Raw genomic sequence first — 17,745 nt, forward strand, 5'->3', positions numbered from 1 at the left:
CAAACACAACTAGTCAAGATATACTAAAAATATTTATATTTCACAATTAAATATATAATTGTGTTTTTTTTTAATAATAATTGCTGTGTATATATATATATGCATATATGCGATATTTATAAATTGTATCTTATACAAAATAAAAATAACATTATTTTCTAACATTAATTAACCAAAATATATTTTTAGTATATTCTTTTTTTAAGAAACAATTTATTTTTGAAGATTAGAAATACTAGAAAATATCATTAAAGGGTTAAAAATTATAGTACAGCCTGATTTTTTTCGTGTAAATTTTAACTTTGATTTTTCTTAAAAAACGTTAATTACAAAATATTAAAAGTAAATATATACATGAAAAATAAGTAGGTTTTATTTGTTTATAAAAATATATCTTTGTGAAAAACATAGGATAAGTTAAGAAAAAAGTACAAAAATTTTCTACAAATAATATATAAAAATACGTAAATTAAATATTCTAATTATTAGGCATAAAACTATTTACTTAACTGGGATCTATATCTACTAAAAAATGTAATACGTGAGTTAATATAGTCTAGCTGCTAGATGTATTAACCTCTATTAAAATAAAATGCTAGCTTTTAGCATATTATTTTAATAGTAGTTTTCGGTATAATTACGATCTTTATCCTTTAATTGTTGCTATAAGAAATCCACTATATTTTTTAAGCTTAGTATAGAATTTGTGATATATATTATTTTTATCGTTTTATTTTAAATAATTTGAGGCATAGAAAAAAATACTGATGTTACTCCATACTGGGGAAACGTTTATTATTACATCGTTTTAAACTATAAAATATTTTTTAAAGTTTTGTCAAAATTTTTGTAACTTAATTGCAAAAGACTTAAAATTTATCAGAGTACATTGACAAACTAGTATATTACAAAATAGTTTTTTTAGTATGTAATATATAAAAATATATTTATATAGTATATGCATATGTTCTAATATGATAATAAATAGTATTTTTTCTTAATGCAAAAAATATTTGACTAAGATTGATTATTGATCTATTTCTACGATTACATAATTCTGTACTTAGGTGATAGAATGTTAAATTGAATTCGCGTGTGAAGTGTATAAAAGGTTAAGAAATCAAATAATATAAATTGGTTTAAAATGTATTAATAAGTAAATAATTAAATCATTTTTAAATATGCTGACTGATGGAAATGAACAAAACTAAAATATTATCTAAAATAACTAACGTATTTTTATGAATATTTTAATATCCTAAGCATCCAGTTGCACAATATCAATTATTGTCCTATGAATATTACTTTCGTTGAGACTGTGCTCGCTGGCTTCCTACGCCGATATTTGAATACGAAACACAATGCACGGAACTGTGATTGCCTATTAAAATTTTTAATTATTGTTTCACAGTAGGGAGGCTTCTGCGAACATCTGCAAGAAGCAGCACCGTCATTGCGGCTGCTGCAACCACGCCACAGAGAAAAAATGCAAAGAGATGAAAGTGCAATTTTGACGCTGACCAATGTCGAAAGGTGAAAGATATCTTATTAATGTTATTATAATATTCCATGAGCGACTACACGCAATGTATGTGAATTATAGTGCTAAAAGAAAATTGGAAAAATTAAGATGTCTTGCAGGATAGCAAGAAATAATAATAAAATATAAAAGCACTAAAAAATAAAAGTTGTCTATGAATGCTAATATGCATGAAATATTACATGGTCGGATAATTGTTAGATTTTAACGATAGTATTTTATGGTAATATAAAAAGTCGCCAAACATCAAAGCGGCTCAAGTTAAAAGCAATTTAATGGCGATATAGAGTTGCAATTATGAGCCGACAAGTTATAATCATCCCATAGCGCTTTTCCACCCATCCAAGTACTGTCCTTCGAGGCCATGGAGATTCCAATCGAAGACGAAGCTCTTGAAGACGAACAGTGCCAAAGGCGAACAGATGTTTTCGCGTTGGGTAACTATTATTTTTTTAGCCATCACACAGAACACCGTTCACAATGAGCGTTTGAATAATGTTAGCTTTCGCAAGGCATTTCGGAAATTATGATGAATGTGTCTCAGAGCTATCTCGCATCGGGGGTCAAGTGTTGCCCAAGTTGCTCCTGACTGTGAAGACAATGAAGTGAAAAAATAAGCAAAAAACGGTCGAGTTTGGAGCGTGCTTGAAATAAAAACAAGACACACATGTGAACACTATAAAATAAATATTTGAAATATCAAATTTCAACAACTACATGTCTCATATTGCTTAACATTGTTATATTTTCAATAAAATTATTTAAAGAAAATAGAAACTGATTTTTCTCAAATATTAAAGTTATTTTCTAAATAAAAAAATGTGAAATACTAAATCTATTTATAAAAATATATTTATATCTACATTTTATTTTTACAACACCAAATACTATTCCCAGTATGACACTCCTTAACATATGTTTTTAATTTATAGTTACTCGTTCATTTAAAATTATGTTAAAACTGTATTTTAAAAATACTTCATGTATTATTATTTTAAATAATCACAAAAAAATTTAAAAATTGCTTAGTAAAATATATATGTTAATTTTTTTAATAAGAGTAGGATTAAAATATTCTTATAAGACATTATCTTCAAAAAGATTAAATAGTTAATATATTATTTAGCCAATTATGATTTTAAGTGAAAATAACATAATAATACTATCTTTCTTTTATCATTTAATACATACTATAGAAAAGAAGCAAATAAATATGTCTAAAAGATTTTTTTATTATTGAATATCAATAAATTGAATGCTGTGATTACTAAAACTTTTTTTTAATTTGCTGTAATAAAAAAATATATTTGCTATTTTGTTAATTCTGTTTTTGTCAATTCTATATTGGTTCAAATCTGGGCATCGCATTCCAATATTTTAAAAATAAATCGTGCCCTAAAATTAACGATGGCAGAATTTATACCAAGTCAATAGTTTATATGAAATTGCATAAAATAAAATATAGAGAAATTCATCGTATTATAAATTTAATTATTTAAATAAGCTTCTCATTAATTTGTTAATAACATCAAATATACATAAAAACGTTATGAAAAAATAAATTAAAAAAAATATTTTAATTAATTTTTCATAAAAGAATTTTGTGGTATAATAGTTTTAAATATTGAATCAAAAAAAAATCTGATTGATGCAATCGAAGACAGATAATAATCTAGTTGTTAATGCAGACATGTATTTCTTAAAATTATTAATTGCTGTATTTTTCTAGGTAAATATATTTTGCTATTCTTTATAATACTAATATCACTGGTTGTAGCACGACGACGAACGTCGGTACGTAAAACCGGGTAACGAAAATAGTATACATAGCGCTTAACATAAAATTGTTTTGGAAAGTGAAGTAATCGATTTATCGCGTCAGAAAGCTTTTGGAAAAACACGAAAATTTTTTTTAATGAAACGCACACTATATACACAAATTAGGTAAATTTAATACAAAATATATTAATTTAATTTTATTAAAAAATTATAACGCAAAAAAGTATACTGTTTAAATTAAATAAATATATACATATTTATTAATAAATTTTAATTAATCAACTGAAATTAATTATCAATTCACTGTACTATACAGGTCGAATTTCATCTGTATGACAACACCTTGTGTGTGTGTTTGAGATGAGGGTCTTATAGAAAAAGGTCGTGAAAGGTTGTCTACCAGTGGTGAGGTAAGTTAGCGGTGAGTGGTGTTAAAGTTGGCACGCGCCTCGGGCCCCTCTGCAGAGGCTCGTGCTCCATTATCTAAACACCAGGGCTTCTCAAATATTGTTTATAAAAGAAATACTGAATATAAAAAGAATAATGGTAAACATACATATGTCACCATTAACTAGATCTACTTAAACATATGCATATTTATTTGTTTGAGTATTTAAGGATATTGCAAAATGTATTTAAATATGTTTTAAATGAAATTCGTTTCTCTTAGAGCTTGTGGAATAGTTAGAGCCTAAAATGTATGCAATAAACTTATGCAATTGATTGATATGCACATTTGAAACGGATTATTCAAATGCTAACCCATTTTTTTCTAACACATTTATGACAGAGCGTATATAATGCGACTGCACAGATTGGAATTCTGCAATATAACTGTTCTAATAAACGTGCTACGTGATGCTCTATTCTGCTTGTACACTTCAAAATCACCTTCCAACACAATATAGAAACAACAAGGTGGGCCGATACAACATCTATTACGGCACGATCTTCTCCTGGGCCAATAAACAACATTTTTATTACTTTATATATATCTATCTCATACATGGAATGATCTCATTATACTAATCTGATACGTGTGCGTATTTCAGACATTGGCTCATTTGCATAGAGAAATTGAAGGTGTTTAACGGCGGCACCGTTTCGAATCGATCAAATAATTGTGATTAATATTACGCCGAATCAATCACTATGTAAAGTACCCCGTGCACGTTTGACACGCGCGCTCGCTCGTAAAACGGACCGTTGTTAAATATGTATTTATTACGAATGGAAGAGAGAAAGAGAGATGCTGTGGCAGTTGATTTATTCGATGCGTAACTATGTATTGCAATAGAAGTATGCTATTTAATTGGAATTGATTTTATTTTAATGTTATATAAAACGGATTGACTTTAATGTATGCGCAGTGATATAAATGGTTTAATTAAAAAATGTTATTTACCAATAAATATCGTTTAAATAGCTTTCGATTTGATGTGGTAATATGTATACTTTGACATAATTACAAACATAATATATTTTTGTATAGCAATTAATTAAAAAAATAAGAGATCGTCGTAAAAATCCTATTTTTTTAAACTTTTTTCTTTGATAAAATAAAAAAAAACTATAAACAACATTTTTACTGTAGATTATGATTTATAGTAAACCATAGATATACTATTTGTATTTTTTAAATTAATTAAAAACACAATTTTTGCTAATATTTAATAAAGTATAATCTAATATTTTTTTGTGGTATGGTATAGTTTTTTGAGTAATTCATATTATTTTTAACGGTCACGTATACTAAATATTTTGTTGATTAAAATTGATTTGTGATGTTCAATTAACTTCGATATATTATAATAAATAAATAAGTGATAACATAAGTAGATTGATGATAATAATTTAAAGTATGTATTTAAAAAAGCTAAAAATTGCAAATTAATTTTAATAGTTTCTAATCATTAAATCACATATATATTCGTATTCATAAGGTTGTATTTATGCTAGTATCAGATATTTATTACTTACTGTACCAGCTCTAAAATAACCATGGAAATTATTTGTAAAAGTCTAATAAAAAGAAAGGCAAATAAGAACTAATTTTAATTATGCTACTTAGAGTAGTACTTAAAAATACCTAATAAGATAAAAATATTAAAAATGATTAATAATTTTCTATAAAATATTTACTAGTAGGGTAATAAGCAGCCGGTATATTGATTTTATTAAAATTTCTAAGATTAAATATTAAAATTGTAAGAAAAGATAAAGGTGGTTTATTAATTATTAAAAAAATATTTGTTAGCTAAAAAATATTGCATATTATAAAAAATATTTGTTAGCTAAAATATATAGATATATATAAATATAAAAACAGTGTTAAATGTGATAAAATTTAGAGAAAAAGTAGAAAAATCAATGTTAAAAATAAGTTTTTAAGTTCTCTGTATTTTATATAAATTAACATAAAACTGCACTTAATTTTATTTAAATTTAATTTAATAAATTATAATTTTGGGTTTAAGTTAAAATTGCAATTTGCTTGTGATTTTATATTCAATGCAAATATTTTTTAAATATGTCAATATAAAAATTGATCACAAAAATAAATTAGTGATGAAATAATTGCATATATATCATTATACATACTTTTACTATAATATATAAAACCGAAAATAGTCAATTAATTAAAGACAAAGGTATTTTTTTTATAGATTAACTTGTAATATTGCGTAAAAAATACATTATATTTTTGCTTTAATAAAAACAATAATTAAATAAAGTACATACTAAATTATTATACTATTTTTATTTAATGTACGGAAATAATTGTTAAAATATTAGAAAAATGTAAGTATAAAAGATTATTTAAATATTTATTGGTCAAGAATTATTTGATGCATTAAACTATAATATAAAAAAAATATAATGTAATTTAAAAAATATTATAAAAATAGGAAAAAGTTATAATTTAATTTATGCATAAACACCATAACATAAATGTAAAATATCTAAATTAAATATTTATATTATTTTATTATATTATATTATATTTATAATATTTTATTTATCAATAAATAGCTTTATTTCTAAATTTTAAGAATTAATTATTTCTCATCAGTAAAAAAAAATTTTCCTAAACTATTCTATAATAATAATAATAATAATAAAAATATTTAGGATTAATTATGGATAAAAATGGTTTAAAAATAACATTGTTTTTAACAATATGTTATCAGAAAAATAAATATAAAAATATTTTTAATTTTTAGGAAGAGATGTTAAGTGTAAATACAAAACGATAATTCACAATACTATTATTTTGCTTCTCTTAAATTATATGTGCTTAATACCATATATGACAAAAATGACTAAATATGGCAATGAGAGTAGTTTTAAATAAAAATAAATATACTAGTTGTAGAAATATCATTAAAATATTGGAATTTACAGTTATTCGAAAAATATTAAAAGTGAATATTTTAGTATTGAGAACATAATATTTTATTAAGTTATAAATAAAATATTAAGATTACCATATTTAAATTTAATACAAGATAATATAAAGTTTGATTATACGGAGGTGTAAATATATGTAAATATTATTTTTAAAAAAATCTTTAAAAATAAAAAAATTAGCGGATTTCATTAATGAAATAAAGCAACACGTTTGTACACTAACACCTAAATTATAATAATACAAACTTTTTTTCATGTAAGTTTTATTTTATATACATTTTTTAGATATTTTGTATGTTATAATATATTAAATAACTATTGCTGAAAAAATAAATAAGTATCTGATATTTTAGTTGCAGTTACATTTATGTAACTATTAGATATTATTTATATATATATGTAAACTTTTATATCATTAGGGTACTGTGGCTCTATATTAAAGTACAGTATTATAATTTGTTTATCCTCACATACCAATCAAATATATAAATTATACATATATAATACGTATAAACATATTTAATGATGACAGTATGTTTTACTCGTGAGAGCGTACCATTAAACGATATTACACACACATCATTACATACACTAGATTGAGATGTAATTACGTTTCATACGCCGAGTTCATTCTCTTAATAACATGATATCGATTTTATATCATTTTTGGCCCTCGATATCGAATGTCCTCTACCTCTTGATTGATTGATATCGCCTTCGGTCATCTGGAGAGAGAGAGATTAAATGTCGTAAGAGCAAAAAAATACCGAAGGGACGGTTGTAGTAAATTGCCAATATGGTGACTCATCACAAAATGGATAGTATGTATCAATCGATTGAAACCGGTAAACGTCGTGGGAACAAAAGTGAGGTAGTCTCGAAGGAACATTTTCGACGGTCGGATTCGACGTGCGTTTCACTTCCTCGTCGTGTTCTTTGCCTTTTCGTCGTGCAACTTTATTTTTTTCACTCTTCTTTTCTTCGTTTTGCTTTCGATTTTTCACAATGGCCGACACGAAGACACAACAATTAGACAACAATCGGTTTTTACACTTTTACCGGTCGGTAAAGGAGTTCGATTCGAATCGCTCGATTCACGACTCGGATTCCTATCGTGTTTATTTTTTCCTATATATACCTAACTTTTCGGCATCGTATCACCGTTACTGTAAATGGAATCTAATTTAGAGAAACTGATAATAGCGGCAAATTGCGTAATGTTACATTTATATAACTTAAATTGACGCTTGATCGATATTAAATATCAAATGCTTTCAATTTCAAACATTATACGCGAATTATAATAAGCTCTCAATTATTTAATATATAAGTTGTGAAATGCGCAATTTTCTCTTCCGACATTTTATTATAACGCAGTCAGTCAATTTCTGATGTATATAGAAAAAACTTGACAAGAATCGATCGTCTATTGTGGGTACAAAAATTTAATTTCACGGTTACCCTGCCGATTTTCGGCGAAATATTTCAACACTTTCTGTTAAATTTGATAGAATGGTACACTATAATGAAATAGTGATTACTTTACAATTTTTTCATTTGAGAACAAAAAAAATATTCACCTAAGATACATCGTCTTCTTCGCCGTCAAGGAGATCTGGGTCAGGATTGTTTGAGTTTTTGGAGGATATCCGTTATTTTTATGGCAGGAACTGAAAAAAAAATAATAAATAATTTTATAATCAAATACAAACATTAAAATTTATTAAAAAAATATCACATCAATGAATAAAGATCAAGGTGTTATGAGATTACTAACCTACTATTTATTACACCAAAAATACATATTAAATAAAAAAACAGGTTATTTTCCAATCATTCATTTTAAATCTACTACGACGCTTTATGAACTGTTTATCTTAATCGATGCATATTTATTTAATGATGATAAAAATCGATTTCTTTATATTAAACTAAAAATTCTGTACGCCCACTGTGATTAAATCCGATTTCAATATCCGGCGGATAAATTTGGTCATGATGACCCACAAAAATTGCAAAAACTGTATCTTATACATCAATGACCAAAAATGGTATACACATATTAATATGCGACCTTACAATTATAAACGCTTATCACATATACCTTAAAATATTTGATTTATACCTATGTTATAAATTAAATACTAGTATATTAAATTATTATTTGACATTAACTACTATATGCTTATGTAGCCTGTTTTTATAGGATTAGCTTATAAAATAATATATATATAATATTATCAATGTTTAACTTGGCAATTGTTATCTCATTTGTAATCAGAGTTAAAGTGCGTAATGTAGGTATTATATCAATTTTCGCAATTAATTAGGCAAACACGAGCCGTAATTGAATTATTCTGAATTAATTGCACAAATGAATAGGGTAATTGGCTTATCTCGTGGAAAAATCACGATACGAGCGTAACTTGAACGCTTTTAGCTAATATGCTCTTCTCGCAATTTATTCTCAAATTTCGTCGGCTAATCGCCGAACAATGAGGTGATAAATAAAGCTTGGTGCGTGTAGAGTACTTTAAAAATAACATATAAAAATTTGTAACAATGTGTACTATAATTTTCTTTATTTATAATATGTGCAACATATGAGCAAATTTTTAACGCAATTAATAATAATATCGACGTTGACTTCATATACAGAATTTTTATAAATAGTGCTTCTAATTTGCAATAATATTGCTTAATTATATTTTAATTTAAATATAAATTGAATTTTAATGATTTTAATAAACTGTGTGTATTTATTATAATAGAAATTATTATAATTTTTATAATATAGTGTAACATAAGTTACTACAGATACTTTTATTAGTTAAATAAACAAATGGAAATAAGTAGTATTTTGCTGGCCTAATAATAACAGGTATATACACCATTTTTTTAATTATAAAAGAATGATAAGGTTAAGTTTAAACTATATTGCATTTTAACAATAACTAGCATAATTAAAAATAGGTATAAATATGTGAATAGCCCTTGGTTTAAATCCTGTATAGAATCAAATTAATTTTGTTGCTAACAGATCAAAATTAGTGAATATATAGTTCTAAGGATCTATAAAAATAATTCATAATAATCAGAAATTAAATTTTTCTTGATTTTTTTATCTCATAGATAAATATTGTTTGGAATATTTAAAACTAAATTTAATTGCTTATGCGGAGTGATATTTATTAAGTGAAAGCTTTAATAATATTTCCTCCTACAGAGTAAATAGTATATTAGCTATGTCAAAAACATTAAAAAAAATCAAACCGGTAATATAGATGAACTTAATTTTTTACCTATTTAGCAATTTGGATTTATTAATATTCATTCTACAAGAGAGCAAGTGCATATGTTAGCAAAATATAGCATTGAAGACATCTAAAATAAAAATATTACTCTGTAGTATTCTTATGTATAACATAGTTTTTGAAAAAAGTGTGGCACCCTAGACTCAAAAAAATTTGAAAAACACTTCCAAATTATGATTGGAAAAGTAAACACAAAATGTTATTAGATCGATACTGTATTTGTTATACACGATAGAATATTATCAGACAAGCTCAACAATAATTTCATATTTGCCGACGACACTACAATTGTGACGATTGATATAGAAGTAGAAATAGCAACAACAAGACTGTAAAATCATCTCTCAAAAGTCTAAGCTTGGCTCTTTAATTAGCAAATTACAGTTATTAAAACTAAATGAGCTAATAATATTTTTAACCTAAACAAAAATACTTGTCTTTCAGTAACTTTAAATAAAAAATGGATATCACAAGGAAACTTCGCTAAATATATTGGAAGTCATCTCGGCAGAAGACTTATCTGGAAATTTCATATAAGAACAAAATGAAATATCTGGGTCTTAAAAAACTTACCTGAATATACTAGTAATCTGCTAAAAACAATGTTATAACAAATATAGACTTAAGCTTGTAAATAAAGTGAAATTAGAAAATAGGTTTAATTAACAATATAATGACCACTAACAAAACTTCTATAAGGTAATATAATAAGACTATTAATTAATCCAATTAAACGAACTATAATTTTGGGAAGACTTCAGTGAGTAACTTTCTACATATTATATCTATGTTTTCTTATGAAAAGAGAAAAAATAAAATATATATATATATATATATATATATATATATATATATATATATATATATATATATATATATATATATATATATATATATATTATAAAAATTGCTTATTCTTGAAATAGATAGATTGCATTTTATTTTTAAATAACTTTATTAATAGTTTACAGCAATTAAATAAATATTACTAATTTACAAACCAGATGTCTGTTATGTTTTAATGAAAAAAATATTAATTTTCTCGATGTGTTGGGATCACTAAAAACATATATGTGTAAAATAATCACTATATGTGTAAAATTCAATTTTAAGCAAATATAAAATATAAAATGTAAGTGTAAAAGTATAAAATTACTTTTATAAGCATTAAGGTGAAATATATTTTTGTTACGTTTTAAAATTATTTAATACCAATTATTGATACTAGATATATAAATTAAGTTATAAAGCATATTATGTAAATAAGCCTATAAAAGACTGTGTTTTAACCATTACAAAAAAAAAACAATATTTTTTTATTAAAACTTAAAAATGTTTTAATATATCGATTTGATTTCGGAATTCTTTAGTAAAAAAATCGTTTTTGAATAACTATGTACATGTTATCCTTATGTAAGAAAAATATTATTATACAAATTATATTATAATAATAAACATTACTGGTCTTTAAAGAAAGACTCATGTTATAAAAAATCATAATAATGAGATAATGAGATTTGAACATTTTTAATTTATAAAAAGAGTTGCCACTGAATTATTTTTGAATAAAAGCTATACACGTAATGTATATCTCTTAAATGATATTTTATAAACTAAAAATAATAGCAAAAATAATAATTTAAAGGAGCAAATTTAAATTTTGATACTAAAATATAATTATAGATTTTTAAAATAAAAAAAGGGAAATTCAAAATATGCTTGTTATATGTTATATTATATGAACTGGTTATATTTTTCATTTTTAGTTATGTAATTAGCTTTTTGCAAACATGAGTGTTTTTATGAAATAATTAATTTTATCCTCAAACATCATGCTATAACAAAAAATGTGTATTTATGAAAAAAAATAATTATCGCAATATTTTATACAGAAAAAGTGACTTTTCCGATTTTATAATTTTTAATAAAAGAGTTAAAAAATAAGGTAATATATATATATAGATCAAAAAATCTTTGTGGTACTACTTTTGATTCATTAAAAAAATGATTAAAAAATAAATAATATTAGGTGTTTCATTTAAACCATAAGAGCGCAGAATTCTACTCATAATTTACATAATATAAAAATCTTACAATAATGAAAACGAAAAGATTCCGACGCGCGAAGAACGCAACCCGATTGCGCAACAAATTCACATGCGCTCGCGGAAAAAATCTTCTTCTCATATGCACGCATTATAAAAACGCATACATTTTTTCAAATCACACACATACACACACGTGCATATACTTGAATACAAACTAACATAAATATATGCGATACGAAACAATTAACTCTTATTACCCACGATCCAGTTGCTCGCGATTGTCTCAGTTACTCACGTCCACAATAAGGATCGACCATTATCGCCTATTGTCGAATTGTTCACGCTTTTGCAACCGCAATTGTTTCGCGTTCGATTCCCGAGGAATTTTCTTTTAGGCTAACGATCAATTTTCCCGGAATGCGGTCTTTGACTGTCTTCTCTCGACGGCCAACATTCCTATTCGTGATTAATCCGAGCAAAAAGTCGTACCGGGTGGCCGTCGCGCAATAATGCGTCGTTACGAAAGCAATCTAAATAATTGATGCGAGTGACATTGGGCGATGATGTCTATATAATTATCTGTGTACACATCTATAACAATAAAATGGGTCTTGGAGTGCTCTATCCGCGGGCACAATGCATCTATCTATCTGGGCTTAAAAATGCAGGCTTGTGTTTAAATCCATACTCATTATTTTATTACTGCTATATATAGATATTTTATAGTTCAAAAAGCATGCCTATCATATTACCACCTGCTGTTTTATGTATTATATTTCCGCCAAGTATAAAAAAAAACGCTTATTGAATATTTATATTTAAACAATCTGTATTAATGGGTACTTTGAACTATTGCTTTTATGCGCATTTAAAAAATATACATAAAAAAATTAATTGAAATATTATTTATATATAACTTAATATATGCATGTGAATAAAATAAATTAAAAATAATATGTGCCAATTTAATAAATATATGTTTCAAGAGAATTCAGTCATTATAATTCTAATCTAATATGGTTCATTATATTTAATGTTAAGCGTAAGGGAGATTAAGTATTGCGTGTAGGGTTTAAAATGAGTTTCATTATTTTTTTATCAGTCGAATCGCAAAGACATATTTGATTATGCTTTAATAAAAAAATCTGGATTTTTTTTAATATGCCAATAATAAAGAAGCCTTTCAGTGTTTCTTTTTCGATAATATTTATTCGTATTTTAGAGTAATTAATTTTACTGAAAATATACACAGTATATAATCTCAGCAATTTAGTTTAAATGGGACCATTGTTTTGAAACGCCTCTTTTTTTTTAAATTATAAAATTTCTAATATTATATACACATAGAAGTGAACTTTGACAATTTATACTTAAGGCTATCTATACGTAGATGATAATATTAAACAAAAAAAAATTAAGTTTATGTTCAAAGATTCAATAATTTTTTCGGTAAAATTTATTCCATTTTATATGTTATTTTATAAAAAGTATATTTTTTTTATAAATGGTTTATAAATTTATAAAGGAAGTAGTAGTTTAAAGTCCGCTAAATTCACAGTTGTATTCAGAGAAGGTAGTTAAAAATAGGACAGGGATTTTCGATTAACACACATAAAATTTATAATTATTAAATATATCATTTAGAGTCTTTTAAGCAATTGCAAATTAAATTAGGAATACAAAGGTCTATGACCAAACAATGATTTTATTATTAAGTCTTTACCAAAGACTCGTTCATTGACTATATAAAACAAAATGCAATGTTTTAGTGTGAATTCTATATAAATCATACGATAATGTTATTACTTTTACAAAATTGTAAAGAAGCATATTTATTGAACATGTAATAAATATAATTGTCGAAATATTAATATTATCGCATATAAAAGCTTTACATAAATTAATAACGTAATAATTATGTGCTTGTATGTTTTAATAAATCTTTTATCATTTTTGCGTTCGTTTATATTTTAATTATTAATTGGAATATAAATTACATGCATAAATATTGACAAAATATGACACAAAATAAAATTAGTAAAAATATTTTTCATACTGTAAAAATTTAAACATATTTTTTATATATGAATTTTTTACGCTCCAATGAAATTTGTTATAATATAAGAATTTTTCATTTTATAAAATCTAGACATTTAAAATAATAAATATGTAGTATTTTTAATATATGAATGTACTACACAAAATTTTCGACGATAGCAAAAAAGCATGGCTTTTTTACAATATCTTAAAATCACAATTTTGGTGTTATAGTTAGACTTAAAATTATTACTTTTCCGGGAATTCCTTAAATTTTTAGATCAAATTCTCATTTTTAAAAATGAAAAACATCAAAAAATTAGCACTATTGATATATTAATAGTAGTTGTTCAAATAATGTGGCATAGTTAAAGTTATCCTAAATTTAACATAGACTTATTTTAAATGCTTAAATATTAAATTATATTTTAGTGGTTTATAAAATTTGATTTATAATTTACTTTACTTCAGATATTTCTAAAAATATATTAAAGACATATTATTTTTATTTATGTTGTCGATGGAGGTACCTTACAAATAAATATACTACTAAGCATCTTTTGAATTTACACATTTTTTTATACAAAAGTATAAAATCAAATTAATATTATATATAATATGGAATAAGTAATTACAAACCAAGTTGTAATGACGAAAATAGTCTTAAAACAAAATTTAAAACTCATTATTATTTTATTAAATACAGCGTGACAGATTACATACAGTAATATTCACTAATACAACAATAATTATGCTACATATAAAAATCAGCATTAGTCATGGAAACGCATTGTTCGCGTAAAATATCAATACAACAATGATACAATATAACGATCGGTTATAATTAGGTATTGCAAATGTTACGATTGCTATTACGAAGGAACAATCGTAATATAGTTTTATAAGGTTTCAACAATTCTGTTTCATAAAAATAATCATAATAAATATATAAATTCTTTGACTGTAACGGTCATTGAGGTCAATTTTCCACGCCATTTTCCACACCGGACCTTTTCGATTTTTCGCGCGATCAACAATGGTTTGTGTTTTCCCCCGTCTTCGCGAAGGCTTCTTGAGGTCCAAATAATGAGGTCTGATCAGTGTCGCAAACGTGGCAAGGCCTTGGTCTTATTGTCTAGATTTCCCGCGCGCCCGCTCCGTTTCCCACAACTTATGACTTTTGATTTCGAGTATGATTTTTTTGCTACATCGCAAATTCCGCAACGCGACGTCGTTGCTAAATGCTAATTATCACACTTGCAAAACAAAAACAGATCCATTATAAATGGTAATAAAGGGAAGAGTTGCATCTTCGCTTCGACCTTGGATGAGTAATAATGCAACCTGATTTGGTGTAAGAATCTTAATGGTTTATCATAAAAAGATGCACGTACTAAAGAAGTATCGCTTTTATTGAGATTCTATATTAATATTTTCTAGTAATATAAACTCAAGTTTATGAGTATTAAAATACTTTAAAAGTGATAAAAACGGTTAAGCGTAAAAAACATTTACAATCGTTTTTGTAATTTATAATATTATTTTTCACAATAAAAAATACTTTTACATCTTAACTATTTTTCATATCAAGTACATCATGATTTATGTTTGCTACCTTCTATAGTTAATATTTTTGATTTTATATTTTTTGTATATTTTAATAATACTTAGAATTGTCTTTTTTCAATCATGACGCATTGGGATAACCTATTACTTTAAAATTATATAGTGCTATTGATCTATAAATATTGAAAAAGCTTTCTAAATTTATATTACTATTATATTGCCAAGTTAAATTTAAAAATCAATCACGTGCCATTTTTACTCATGAAAATTATTATTAATTTTCACTGCTACTCATCATTACAATAATGGACCATCATTAAGCGGCGTTTGAATGATGTGAAAATAAGAAAGAAAAAGTCACTGATTGCGGACGAGCGCTACGGTTAATTCGCAGAACTGTAATTTATATTATACACACAATAATACGAGCAAATCCACTTTCCGTTTTGTAGACGAATCAAAATTTATTTTTTTAATCGTTAGAGTATTCAATTGAGATTTTATTGGAAAGAAATCGATTTAATTCAAAAATACAATCTAATCCAACGGAGAGTTAAAGTTTAATTGGTAGTTAAATGTATTTTAATGTATTCGTCCGACTTTTGTAACTGCGGATGAAATAGAGATCAAGCGAAAACAATTAAGTATTGTAACAATAAGCTGAAAAATAACTGCATAAGAATGCATATGGAGCAATTCAAGTTAAAAATAAGAACGCGTGCGAATTAGATAACCGTGCTGATGATTGTGTAAGATTTACATGTGAATAATATATGAAAAAGAAAATAATGTCATTTAAAAATAATTACTATATTAGCTAATAAGTAAATCAAGATAAAAAACTTTTGCAAAAAAATCATTAGTTATTAAATTATGTATATTAAAATAAAAATCAGTTCTTTTTGATTGACTATTGGTATATAATATAGTTTAAACAAATAACTTTAATCTAAAAGTAATGGTACTTTTCAATAAAAGCATGTACTGTAATTATATTATTTATTTTTAAAATACATCTTTGATGCTTAAAACTAATGTGAGACATAATTTGATACATATTATTTTTAATGGAACATAGCTTATTAAAATAATATGCTTCAGAATTGTATTTTTTATCATTGGATATTTTTAGAAAACAATCAGAAAACTATGTCACATTCATTATCATGACACATAAGAAATTTCTTTTATATTACTTAGGATTACTTAAAGCTTAAAAGCTCTTTTGCTTTCATTGTATGTTGAGCTTTTTGTGTAATATCTCATTTTTACAATCCACTGTTTGCCGATAAAATAGTTGAAATAAGGTCGTCTCCACTTTAACACATGCGTGCATGTTTCGTTTGTTGCGATAACAACCTACTTTGATACAGTTTCACGCTCAATAATGGCATGTTATTTTTACATCTATATTGTGAATCCGTGGGAGCCCGTTTCATAACACCATGGGATTATGGTGGCACGTCGCATTGTTCCACTACCATACTGATTACGTCACACAAACACACACACAATGGGTATCACCCAGCATCTTTTCGGTTCAGTTCGGAAATTAGACTTCTCATGGTCATCAGATTGATGAGGAATCTGCAATTGCTTCATTGGACTCGAAAAAACGAGATGAACGAAATAATAAAGCGAAAAAAATATATACACATATCCAACCTCGTGTTGAAACTTAACAATGGGGTGCGTGGGTGCCGGAGAAGAAGACCGGACAACAATGGACCAAGGTCGGAATTGTAATGTGTATGAATCGAAAGAAAGTGAAAAGGACGAGTGTCTGTCAATGATGCGAAAAAGTCTCGATTGTCATGCGGATAATGGTATACATTTGCATCATTACGTTTATATATCGTATGTGTGTATGATATGGTATGAAGCAATGTCTTTCTATCTCGCTCTCATAGTAGTTTTATTGTACGTAACTTGTACCATTAAAATTAAAGTTGAATAGTATATGCCATATCATTATTCAACAATGAAACGTATGTGTGGTATTTGAGATGTAATAACTCTGTTATATATATATATATATTGTAAGAAATTC

General features: G+C 25.4%; 1 protein-coding gene across 1 annotated transcript in view; it reads right to left on the bottom strand.

Moving 5' to 3' along the window:
* LOC148229902 (uncharacterized) overlaps positions 1–17,745 on the bottom strand; it is a 118,914-nt gene that overhangs the window by 78,206 nt on the left and 22,963 nt on the right. Inside the window, exon 2 of the mRNA XM_088198310.1 lies at positions 8,311–8,400. The gene's annotated coding sequence lies outside the window, so the exon portion shown is untranslated. The remainder of the gene's footprint in view (positions 1–8,310; positions 8,401–17,745) is intronic.

Source organism: Plectrocnemia conspersa, unplaced genomic scaffold (genome assembly GCF_051122295.1).
Source record: "Plectrocnemia conspersa isolate PC_06_02 unplaced genomic scaffold, ASM5112229v1 ptg000011l, whole genome shotgun sequence".
Lineage (NCBI taxonomy): Eukaryota > Metazoa > Arthropoda > Insecta > Trichoptera > Polycentropodidae > Plectrocnemia > Plectrocnemia conspersa.